The sequence below is a fragment of the Corvus brachyrhynchos genome, unplaced genomic scaffold (genome assembly GCF_000691975.1).
Source record: "Corvus brachyrhynchos isolate BGI_N302 unplaced genomic scaffold, ASM69197v1 scaffold95, whole genome shotgun sequence".
Taxonomy (NCBI): domain Eukaryota; kingdom Metazoa; phylum Chordata; class Aves; order Passeriformes; family Corvidae; genus Corvus; species Corvus brachyrhynchos.
The window spans coordinates 1,625,435-1,638,744 of NW_008238347.1; the positions used below are offsets into that span (position 1 = coordinate 1,625,435).

General features: G+C 46.7%; 1 protein-coding gene across 1 annotated transcript in view; it reads left to right on the forward strand.

Annotated features, from left to right (window-relative positions):
* Nucleotides 1-13,310, forward strand: part of THUMPD3 (THUMP domain containing 3) — a 69,181-nt gene that overhangs the window by 49,795 nt on the left and 6,076 nt on the right. The window lies entirely within an intron of this gene.

Below are 13,310 nucleotides of genomic sequence, written 5' to 3' on the forward strand. Positions count from 1 at the left end.
AACGGCCGTGTGGTTGGTGGAGCCCCAGCCACTGGGGGGAAATTGTCAGGGAGGCTCCAAGAGCCTCAACAGAAATAGCAGCCCTGCTATTGTTCAGCTACACCCTGATGTTTGATTTCTCCTTCCCCTCTTTTTAAGTTCATGCTGTATTGACTGTGCTGCTCTCACAGCCCTGTGAAATGTGGAGGTGGCGGAGCAGCAGCTGTTCGTGGCCCAAGGTCTGCTCCTGCAGCCCCCCAAGGCACTGCGGGTCTGCCCAGCAGAGCTGTGCATCCAAACTCCGCTGCTGGGATGGGCCAGCTCCTCCTGGACACTCAGTGAGCTGCACGTGAATCCTTCCCTTTAGACAGGATCAGGAATGTCCCAGCATATTCTAAGTATAGCCACGATTGCTTTCCAGAAAAAAAAGCTGCACTAATTTGTGTTGGCACTGATTTGGCACTGGTTTCACATGTGCCAATCATCATGATACATTTTCTTTTCCTCCCCTAATCACTGCAGTAAGAAAAATCTGGTTTACAGTGACAGTGGAATATCCATTAGCTATTATTTAAATGTATACAGATCCATAGATGCTTAAATGTACTTAGATGCAAATGCCTTGAGAAGGAAATGAGGACAAAAGATATTTTGTCAAGACAATAAAAAGTATATTGTTTGAGACAAGCTACTGGTTTAATAATACTAGAAAATATTTTAAAAATTACTGCGGACTTCTAATACCTGTGAGTTTCAGTCTGAAGGAAAAAGCCGACCCTCCTAACATGAGAACAGTGGTGCTGCAAGGAGGGGAAAGCTGAGGCAGAACTGTGGTGATCAGACAGCCAGGGACAGAAGCAAAGCTGAGGAGGCACAGCTTGAGATGAACCTGAGCAAGCCCTGAGTTGGGCTGAGCTGCTGAGCCAGTGGACAGTCACCATGGCTTCATGCTGGGCTTCAGCAACCCATGGTCACAGCACTGCTGCGAGGCTTGCACTGCCCTGCTGCCTCCCAGCCCTCCTCTCCGTCCTCTTTCTCCCGTTGGCACTGTGAGCAGCACAGCACCCAGCTCTCTATGCTGCTCTGGCTGTCACTGAACCTGCCAAAATGGGCTGCAGCTTGTAACTCACGCAAGTTAAAGGATCTCTGACCTGAGAGGTACTGGGGTATGTGCCTAGTGTGGGTCCCTGAGGCACAGACCTCTCAGGAGTACACTGCTCCAGAAGGGAAAATTTCATATCCTGAGGGGTCTCCAAAACACAACTAGGAATGAAGGCGCTGACCTGAAAATACCAAGCAAAAGCTTGAGTCAGTCATCTCCAAAGGCAAAGCAGAAGCACAGCCCACATGTTTGGGGTTTCACCTTCTCAAAGAGCCAGATGGGCCTTTTTATTCATTTCACTGCCAGAAGACAAGGCAGTGACCTTGGCTCCCTGCAGCAGTGACCCTGACTCCCTGCAGTGGTGACTGTGACTCCCTGCAACAGGATTCCAGAGGCTCTGGGTGTGCAGCTCTGCAGAGGTGTGACACCTGTAAGCTCTCACAGCTTCTCTCCAGTGAGGACATGACCCTGCATTATGGGGCTCCCGTTCCAAAGCACTGGCATTGCAGGGATGCAGCTGGATCCAGCAGCTCCCAGATTTGAGGAGCAGAGCAAAACACATGTGTAAAACAGGAACTCAGCTGAACTGTGCCAGCTGTCCGTGTGCCCAGAATTGGTGCAAAACACTGTCAGATCTAACTGGCAACATCAACTGTAATACAAACAACGCAGCCTTCTTGCTCCCAGGGACTCACAGCCAGTACTTGTATGAGAGGCAACACGTTGTGGGGGATTTTAATTTGAAATAAAGGCTGGAACAACCTTTCATTTCAGGTTTTAATTAAGCTCCCCTGCCTCAAAGCTACAGAGAAAAATTCTGAAAAATATAATCCAAGAGCATGGTAAAGTCTCAAATGTCAAAAGCGAGCAAAATCCTGAGCTGCTGTTGTTTTAATTGTAATTTAGTTAGTCCAAAGGACACAGCATAGTTTCCGAGGAAGCTCGTGCTTCTCCAATGCTCACAGTCTGACTTTCTGTAGGACACATCAAATGCCAGCCAAGTTGTAGATATAAGCCTGCATTTCATCTTATCACAAGATGCTGATTTACCTGCATTCAGGATATTATTTTTCCATCCTTTCACTCTCTCAACTCAAAACAGCTACTTGCAGAGCTCTTGTCAGTCTCTGGCTGAAGGCCTGGATCCCCCATTCTTTACAAACCAGTCCCAAACCTCCTGTTCCCAAGCAGTATGACCTGGGCTCCATGAGATCTCCCAGCAGGTTTGCTCATCTCCTTCTCTTTCTGTCTGGGGTTTGGCTAGTTTTTCCCCAGGCAGAAGTGCAGATAGCCCAGAAATATTTACAGAAATTAAGCATTAAGAGCTCCTTCCCTTCTGCTGGACCGAGGGAACCAGTGTTGGACACTGCAGTCCTGCCCAAGCACCATCCGGGCAGTTACTGTCTCCTGTTTCTGTAGCCTTGGCATCCCTCCCGTGTCCTGTTGCACTCCTGCTCTGGGTTCTTCTAAGAGCTGTTTCATTGCCAGTGTTTGACATCTAGCCCTTGGCGTGTGCTTAAGAGGAGGAAATTGAGCTGACACCAGCACCAGAGCCTGCTGCAGCCTCACGGGGAAGCTACTGCATGCGCAGGGAGCTGGGCCAGAGCAGAGGGAGCCCCATTTCCTGAGCAAACCACCCACAAGGTCACTGTTTCATAATCAGCTTGAGCAAGATCATGGGGGAACAGCATGAAACACTCCTGCAAATGCTTCAAAACTGCTACAAAAACTCAGCCCCAACACTGCAAGAGCTTTGCTCTGACATAGTTCGCACTAAACTGAATCCCACTAATCCACAAATGGTTTGCTGTGTGAGTGTGGTTCAGGTTGGAACAGGGGCATGAGTTGTTGCTCCCTGTTCCCTCAACTGTCTCTTCTCATCCAAAACAGCTCCAGCTCACAGCACATCCAAGTCAAAAAAGAAGAACCAGGTCAGCAGAGACAGTGACTGACACCTCCACACTCTACTATGACATGAAACCACTGGGAAATTGCCAGGTAAGGAAAACCAAGAATTTGGGACAACTGGCACCTCCCTAACACTCCCTTCCACCTACTGATTTACCCTGCAAAATAATGCACAACTGATTGAACTGACTGAATACTGTCATCCTCAGGGAGGAGCCACAAACCACATACTGTTGGTCCCCTGGAGGCTGTGTATCACAGGCCTTACACACAACACACCTGACACATCACAAGCAGAGCTGGCTGCCAAGGCCCACCACAGGAGCAATGAACGCACAGAGCTAATGGGTTCAACGCTGTGGAGGGAGTCCCACACCCTCCAACCCAAAATCTTGCAGGTAGGAATTTGGGTGAGTGACTCATGTCAGTGCTAAGTTGGATTCATTCCAACAAAGGGTTATCTTCCCCTCCTATGAAATGAGTTTAAAGATCATCATGTTTCAGAATTCCAAAATTACAAGCCTTGGTTCTCTCACGTCACTGTTTTGCAGCTCAGTTAAATCCCTGTCCCTGCTGAAGGGATTCCCTCCAGGCCAGGGTGAGGCATGCTGGAGGGGCAGGTCTAGAGAGCAGGAGCACCTAGCCAGAGGATTGGCATCCACAGCCCAGGAGACTGATGATCCTCTAATTATTGCCATGGCTGAAGTATTTCATATAAGCCACATCTGATGATAAAAGTCTGCTCCTAGCAGCCATGTAGTCATGGATATAGAACAAACAAGTCACTAAATAGCAGAAAAACAGTGAGAAAATTTAAACCTGGAGTTTTTTCTGGACTCTGCTCTCTGCAGAGTTGCACAATGTTCCCAGTTTTGCTTTAAAATATCTCTGTGATTTAATGCCAAAGAGCTGGGTTTCAAGGGAAGCCTGGATTCCCCGTGGCTGACTTCACAGATTGAGTTCAACACTGTGTAACTTGGAAGGCATCTCCTCTCAGCCTCTGAAAAACCCAGTGCTGCAGAATCTGTTAAGGAATCAGTCAGATATCTGCTCAGACAGAACATTCATCACAACACAGTAATACCCAGAAATTAAACCATAACGTGCAGCGGGTTGTCTCTGGCCCAGAAGAGCATGTAACTGTATGAAGAATTAATACAGATCAGTGGTGCTTCACAAAACCCTGTTGGGGTCTGTGGGTTTAGAATGGAAACTTAATTATCAAATCTGAGTTTTCATCTTACTGACATCATCCTTTTAAAATTACTTAGGATGAAGGTGTAGCACTAAGCAGACACATTATCCAGGATTACTCCTTTTCCTAGCAGAGGAAGGGCTGTCCACTTGCTGCACTATGAACCTTATGCAATTCCCTGTGAGTCCCTGCGTGAGCTGTGCAAGCCCAGAGGCCTGAAGGAGATGCTGGGTTTGGCAGGACAGGTAGCAGGAAATGCAATGCTTGCACATTGTCGCTTCTCACCTTGATGCTCCCTGCACAGCACTTCCAGGAGAGAAGGACCTGCAAGCAGGCACCTTCCCCATGCCAGCACTGATCTCAGACCTGGCTGATAAAAGGTCCCTCAAGCCTTCGGGGCTGGAGGGGAGGGAGAGGAGGGTTTGTGGCAAGGCATGTGTGATGAGTCAAGCCACAGATTCAAGCACAATTGCCAGCATGTTGAACAAACATGGCAGAGAGGGAAGGAGAGAGAATGGGAAAAAAGTCACAGATTTTCCTTCCCTGCTCCAGAAGTTTTCCAGCTGGGCCTGTGGGCAGGTCCCATCTGGCGGGCAGCTCCCGAGCCCATGTTCAGAGGGGCCATGTCCTCCTGCCCTCCCCACAGTGCTCCAGCAGCACCTGTCCCAGGTGCCCGCTCTTGGACACGCTGTCCCCATCCCAGGTACCATCAAGGGCTCAAGAGGAGACAACCAAGGTCTGAATCCTTCCTTTAGGTTTTCAGTTGGTTTCAGCCAGCATTTCCAAAGCCATTACACAAGCGGAGCACAAGCGGAGCACAAGCGGAGCACAGCTGCAGAGCCCTCGTGTTGTCACCACAGCAGTGATAGGAGGGAACAGGAGTCCCACTGCCACAGGCACATTCAAACTCACAACACAAGCAGATTCCAAAATCACTCAGATGTGAGAGGGGTGGTGGTGTTTATAAAAGCAAGATACTACCTTTTTTTATTATTTAAATGATCATTTCCCTATCTATCTTTAAAATGGGGGTGGAGATACTGAACCTTTTTAAGAACATATTCAGAATTTTTCAGGAGCCTGGCAGCAGCCCCAAAGCCAGCTAAAGCTCTGCCCAGTTCCTTTTGTCACTGTGTCTAGATGCAAACCAGAAATTCCTTGCAGTGTTGCCATTTTGACTTCTCAGATCCTCACGTCTTTTTTCTTCCTCCTCACATTCCCAAGCCAGGGGGAGGCACAGAAACCATTTTCCACTTCTTACTCTCTTCCCATTGTCCTTTCATGTGCAGCAGTCAAGTATTCTCTCCACATAATAATTTATTTTAGAAGAAGAGTGAGGCACAGGTGGAAGGATCACCTGAATTATGAAACTGCTTTCACTAGCCTTGATGTACAAACACCTTGAAAAATTATTTGTAAAGATGACTTTTGTCACACAGCGATCTCAGACAAATGGGATGCTGAGTTAACGTAGATGGGATGTGACTCTCAAGTAAGTCCTTCCACTGCATGCTATTCTCACCTAGTTCTGTTCTCTCTCTCACACAACTGCAGCACTCAGACCTCTCACTGTCCAGGTGATACTTTCTTTTGAAATGTACTTTTTAAATGAGATTTCAGATTTGTGCATGCTTATGCTTCTAGAGGTGAAATTAACCCTGAAAGCCATGAACTCAGTTCACTGGACTGAATTAAGTCCTTACCACACCCCAGTAAGCGGCACAGATGGATGTAGATAGATCTTGCACTGCACATGCTAGAGCTAGTTTCTGCCTATTGTTACACAGCGTCACAGAAAATACCTAAGATTAAGTCACTTCATTTAGGGAAACCCCCTTCCAGAGTGACTCACATGGAGACAGTTTCCTGTCCACACACTCCCCCACTCCCTCGACAGGCGCTCTGAGCAGCTCTCCCGCTTTGAAATCCCAAGCACAGGGATAGGATTCCAAAAGTGCATTTTTTTGCAGAATAGACTTTAAGGAGGTGATCAAACCGTTTGTTTCACGTGGTAAGAAACAGTGCAGGCTTCCCACTTAAAAGCATGTTTAATAGAAATGAGCTTTTACTAGTAGATCAGACTTTTTTAAATAAAACCCAAAACCCCAGGCTCCCCAAAAATGTCTTTTTAAGTGTGTGTGTGCCAGTCTTCTTTCAAATATTCCCAACAGAAGGATTTCCCTTCAGTAACATAACTTAAATCTTCTCTGCAGGACATATTTGAAGAAATTAGCTGACAATTCAGCTGAGCTGTCCGCAGCCATATCCAGCTGCAATGCCCATACAGGTTATATGCAGGCTAAGAAAATTCCCAACAGAGTCATTGGCACAAAGGTCACTCCAATTTCTGCCAAGCTTCTGCTGTTTAGGGAGTTGGGATTTCCCAGTACATCCAGCAGAGCCTCCCTGCACCATACAAGCTGCTGTGCACAGGACACAGTGATGTTCATGCCCAGACACACAGCACCTCACATATCACTGTGGTCTGTTAAGCACTACAATAATTCTGCTGCTCCTCCCACAGCAATGACTAACGATTAGCTGGAAATAACTGACTAGCCAGGAACAAAGGTCTGAACAGCAGCTCTTGTGTACAGGCAATCTCACTGACAGGTGCTGGTTACGCTGGCTTGGAATGAAAGAGGTTACAGCACTTGTGTGCCACTGCTTGGAACACAGAACCCAGGTTCTAGAGAAAAGGGCCTGAAACTGATTTTTTCTCCCTCAAAATATCAGCAATAGCAGGAGTGCTGAGCACTTAATGCATCCTCTGAACATGTGGTTTAACACGACAGATGTTGGGCCAACAGCGAGAGGAGTGACAGATCCTCCAGTCCCCAGAGCAGGGTCACACAGAGGTTAACGGAGGTAAATTAACTGAACTCTTTTGATACTGCAATACACTATGCATCTTGTACATTCCATCCTAGAAAATAATTAAATAGACTTCATAAGAGGGGGAGTTTTTTGGGTGTGGAGGAGAGACTTTATAATTCCATTAGCCTCTGTTCTGGCCCCTAAGTGATACTTGGCACGTCTGTTAATATGCAAAAGCTTCAATTTGCTCACTGATAAATTAGCTGTTAGGAAAACAAAGCTTCAGATCAAAGACATTAGTAAAACACAGCTGCAGACTCTGAAAATGCTTAGCAGTGCCCGTGGTAGCTTCGCAAGGCTGTACATTCTTAGCACCAGTGGCCTTTTGGACTCAGGTAGGAGCTAATCAGGTGTAACAGAAAAATACAACGATGCACATTGCAGGGCCACCATGAGATTATATATTCCCCTCCCCTTCTGAATTGTGTTTCCAGATCTGTTAAAAAAGACTGTAGGGTTTATTAGTTTTCCATTCCTTAAATCTCATGACAGCTCTACCAGCACTGTGAGCAATCCCAGTGTCCTGGCTGCCAAAGCAGATTCAAGACCATAAAGTTCTATCTCTGGCTGGAAGAGGAAGAAATCCTGAACTGTGCAACCTCTTCCCTTCCCCACACAGGCCACTGAGGCAGCACAAAGGACTAGACCCCATTAGCCCTGTCTGACTGCAGTTCACACCACAGGCTGTCTACCCACACTTCATTCAGACCTTGCCAGCACCAGTTGAGGTTAAAATCCCATGAAAAATCCTGAATTGTAAACTACTTAATCTTTGCCTGATTTTTTGTTTAATTATGTGTGTAGGAATCGTCTCTTTACTAAGTTGTCTCAAAGTAAACTTGAGTGTCGGGTCAGAAGCAGATGCTGTAGGTTAAAAGGTGATCTGAACAATTCCCCACACTAACCCTCACTCCTGTAGTAAATCCCTGGCAACCTTCTGAGTAGCAGTGAGGAAGCACAAGAGTAGCACAAGAGGAAGTAACTCCAGTACCAGAGAGGATGCAGCTGGAATACCACTGAGGAAGAAGTGGTATAGCCTTGCCCACAGTCCCCTGAAAGCAGAACCTTCTTCAAGAGGTCATAGGAGGGAAGAGCCTGGCACCATCACACGCATCTTTCCCTGATAAGCTTTCTATACTGCTCACAGCATTTTTACTTTGGAAGGGCAAATTTTTGATTTCAGTCCGCTGTGCACATATTGCAATACAAAACGATATTTTTAAAAGCAACCTCTGGAACCAGGAAGCAGTCCCTTGGGGCATCAAACATGGCTTCAAGACAACATTCTTGAAGTCTCAAACTCTACTCTGTATTTCTGAAAATTTCCTCTCTGAGGTCAGTGGTTACAAGGCCTCTGAGATGGATTTGGCATTGATAGATATCAAATTTACCTTCTCCAAATTCTTCTAAATTCTTGTACTTGTGCATTACTGAGCCCATAAACCATAGCCAGAGCAGCTCAGCTCCTTCTTCAGGTCACAGGTTTTGGCAGGACTGCTTATGGTAGGAAGAAAGGAAAAACGTTTAGGAAGCAGAATTCAATGTTTGACATTAACTTTGAAGAAAAGAAATTACCTTGGAACCACTGATCAAACCCCATCTTATTTCTGAGATTCCCTAACTGGTATTGTTTCACTTTCCATTCCCAACAAAACAAGCCCGATCCAATTAAATCCAGTCCTATTACCATCTACTATCATTTTCCTCAAGGGAAGCAGGAAGTATCCTTCCTCCTATCAGAACTGACCTTTAACAGCCACGCACCCAGTGTGGCCATTCAGTGCAACCCATGTGCCAGGCCCATGTCCAGCCCCACCCTCATTCTCTGCAGCACATGTTTCCATGAAGGCAGAGCTGTGTGATCTCTGATATGAGAGCTCAGACAGCTCACCAGAGGAGGGTGCTTTAAGAATGTAGGGAGAGATGTAAAAAGAGCCAAAGACTACAATTTCTTGAGTCTCTTCTCGACTCACACTGAGCCCAGGATAACCTTGAGGTGAGCCTCAAGTATATCTAGTGAAGGCAAGGTGGTTATCCCAGAAATACTCACTTCCTACCTTCATATGTATTTCAAAAGAACTGTGACTAAATAGGCAGAATATGGAAAGCCACTCATTCCTACACAAGTGTGTGATTTTCTTCAGATCCACAAGAAAATGTGGTTTTGCTGTCCATGAATTTGGATCTAAAATGTTCTGTCACCACAACCAAGAGCTAATCCTGCCCTGTCCTGCAGTGTAGCATGCTAGTACAAGGACAGAAAGGCAGCTGGGAAATGTTACATATTTGTGACTTGCCAGAAACTAAAAAAGGCTCGTGCAGTGCTGAGCCAAAGGGAAAAGCCCAAGCAGGACAGACTTGTACTGAATCCAGGTGGGAGCCACAGAGCTACCACCACAGCACAGACTGGAGGCAGCAGCGTGGTGCAGCAGGCTGCTGCTTCAGGGTACAAAAAAGTCATTTGCAGTTGCCTGGCAGTTCACAGAAAAACCAGCATGCTGACTGTTCTCAGAGTCCCGATGCTACCTGAAGTCAGGACTGCTGATCCATTCATGCTTTCCCCCCTCACGGTCTGAATTGGCAGCATCGCTGTGGTTCCTTCTCAGCCATTCCAAAGCAGCACTTCCAGGATGGCTGAAATGCTTCCTTCTATCTAAGGACATTTCAGGTAATCAACTCTGTTTGCCCTGAGGTTTAACTCATAAAGTCTCCACAAACCACCTCAAACAAATGAGTGAATATAAGAGTTTCTCTCCTAATGAAGTAAGTGCAGGATGTCTTGAATGGAGGACACTTGCTTTTTCCACCTGGCACTCTGGGCTTTCTGCTGGCAGGACCCTGAACACCCTGACAGCCTCATCCTTCCCATCAGCCTGCAAGACATGATGGCACTTGGGAACAGGGGAACCCAGAGCCCAGGGAAACTGTGAAACACCCAGATCATTCCACTGGACCCAACACTGTGCTGGTGGGATGCTGCTGCTGTGGCCTAAAGCCTGGATGGTCTTTGGATGAGGGACATCAGAGAGGCCCTGGCTGCACATCATTGATGCAGACAGGCTGCTGCTGTCAGCACCAACACATCTGGAATGACATGTGGCAGCTCACATGGGACTCTGCTATGCTGCTGCCAAGGATTTGGAGTAGTCATGATATTTAATTTGGATTGTGATCCATTTCCGTCCAAAGTAAAAGTTGAGATGGCCTGAAGCAAAATCCAGACACTGAAAAAGATCAACTGTCTCACTTAAAATGTTTTCTTCAATGTAGGTTTCTTAGGATGACATATCCTGGATATGAGATCTTCCTATCCTCCAGCTTTTCCATGATGGCCTTGCATGTTTAGGGATCTCAGCACTCCTTAACGCTTTAAAAACCTGGGCTGCTGCAAGGAGCACCACTTGTGTTTTTCTGCTCCTGAAGCCCAGGCTCCTCTGTAGGTATGTCCCAGGAAGCACAGCCTTTGCATCTGAGTGCTGAAAGGCTGATTTGGAAGAAAATGTATTTCCTTGCTCCAAGAACTTTAACCCTTGCAAACTCAAGTGCTGGGTGAAATTTATACAACACATGCCTAGGCGTCACTGCAAGACAAACCAGATCAGTTCACATCAAATTCATTCTGCAGCTCTGAAATGAACTCAAACCAAGTGTTTTTTCCAGGCAAGGCAGGTGCAGGCATAACTTGGCACTTCAGTATTGGAAATTCTATTCTGTAAATTCGTTTGCACCCTAACAAATTAATTAAACTAATCCAATAAGTTAATTTCAGTTATCCTGGTAAAAATTAAGCAAGGCGTTGGAACACCTCTCACTGTTTTCATGAAACTCAGAGTTGTAAGGTGATGTGTGTGCACTGAGTTTCTTGCTGATGAGGCTCCCTCAGCAGTTTCCATTTCACAGATATCACAGGTGACAAGCTCGGTCCCTGGGCACAGGTGTATGACCAGTACAGCAGGGCTGACCAGTCTGACATTTTCAGCACACCTCTCACATTCTGTAGAATGAGCTGCTCATCCTCTGTGGCCTTATCACTGCTCTGATCGCCCAGAGTAGCTCTGCAGCCACCCACACTGCACACCACCACCACACTGCAGCTCTGCTGCACGCCCAGCACACGTTGCTAATTGTGGTTTATTTGTTCCTGTGCAAAATCTGCTGGGGACAGGAAAGGCAGGACAGTCCCATTAACCAAACACCTCCAGCAACAAGGGTTTGACACACAGTTCCTCACTTAGACTTGTGAACTCTTTGTCATGTCTTATCACCCACCAGCCTCAGTTCACAGCTCTTGTGACTAAGGCATTGGGCTCACCAGAGCTGCTACAAACACTGACTAATTCTTCCCCATCCAGTAACCGTTAAACAGCCAGTTCACTTCTCTCCTAATCTCTCAGTGTCAAAATAACATTTCCTTATCCTTCAGCTGTAGATTCCCAAACACCATACTATATTATCTTTCTCACACACATGAAAATAGTAAAACTTAAGAAAAATTAGGTAACGAGATTTGACATTGGGAAGAAATTTTTTCCTGTGAGGGTGGTGAGGCCACCAGGCTGCCCAGAGAAGCTGTGGCTGCTGCACCCCTGGAAGTGTTCAAGGCCAGGTTGGATGGGGCTTGGAGAAACCTGGTCTGGTCCTAATTACAGGATAAGTTGTTGGTTTTAATAAGTTAAGTGTACGGCAAATATTCTTTAGTTGTGTGCCAATACTGTGAGACAAATAATGATGATTCCAGGATAATATTAGGACCCCTTGGTTAGCTGGACAATTGCTATTTCCATCATTCCATTGACAACCCTGAGGAGCAGAGTTGTGCAGAAACACCCAGCATCCTCTGGGATCCAGCGTGCTATTGATACAGATTCCAAATGGACAGACGTGGAGCACCTTCCAGACAAGTGGACAGCAATGCTCCTCCTCAGGTGTGCACTAAGCCAGCCACGAAAACAATGCTGCCAGCTAATCAGGAACTGCTATTCCCTGTAAACAGGGCTCCCAGACATGCCCAACAGGCACCTGCTCACTTTAACTGAATGCTGGTGATCCTGGGAGCCAGTCTGGTTCCTTGGCTCTAGGAAGGAGTTCATAATGGACACACAACACTGCTCTGGTTTGGTCATGAAGACAGTTGTCGTATTTTCCCTCCTTTCAAAACACAGGTAGGAGAGCTGCTACAAGACCTGTCATCAACCAGAAACTGTTCTCCAAGTGGTGCCTGGACAGATTCCAAGAGCTGCAGCAGAGCGAGCTGATCCCCGCTTCTCACCTTTCAGTGTGAGGCCAGCTGGGAAGGTCAGAGCTGCTGGTGCTAGGCCAGACACATGGAGTTCATTTAAGTGTCTGGCAAACAACTTCACCAAAAGATGCTGAAAATTCTTCTAAAGTAGCTCAGCAATCTGAGCTTGTTGTCCCACTTGAACCACAAAGTTCTGCCTTGCTATAGGTGTTGCTGCAGGATAAAGCTGAGCAAAATCTGTGACTACCTCTGCTTTAGCTTATTTTTAAATTCTCATTGAAGCCATTTCACAAACTTTCTCCAGCATGTTTATGACCCAAATTACACGGGTTTCATAGTATATTTTCAGACTTGAATCACAAGTCAACCCACACCTTCCCTCATCCTTCTCATCTGAAAGCAAAGCAATGCTTCAGAAGGTTCAATGGCAGGAGCAGCACCTCAGGCCTCCTGTTCAACATGAAATGTGACAGCAGAACAGAACACACATGGGGAAATGAACACAAACAGTGCTGCTGACAGTACATGCTGCACCTGCAGAGGTAGAAGCTGCAGGGACAAGTTGTGCTTACATTTATCAATCCAGTGCTGGGTGTAAAGACTCCAGGACCTGAAATGAGGAGGGAAAATAGTGCCTATTCAGCTTCATGCAGCTCACACTTGGTCATGGTGACAGGGGCATGGCCATGGCAGATAGCTAAGAGTGGCCTCTCTTTCTGTCTCTCCTGAAAAAAACATTTAGCCACTAAATTTTTCTTTAAAAAATAATTCTAATTCTGGAAACACACCAAAGAAAACAGCCGAACCATCGAGACAACTGAGTAACAAGGAACGAAAAGAGAAATGGCCCCCCTACGGTTTACCACCCACGGCACTGGGGTTATGGCAGCACCGGCGGCTATGTGGGTGCTCAAGGGCCAGAAGCCCCGCAGCCCAGCTCTGGAGCTCAGCGCCGGGAGCCGAGGAGGGGCTGCGGGGATACCCACACTCCCGGAGGGCTGGGCTTGGAG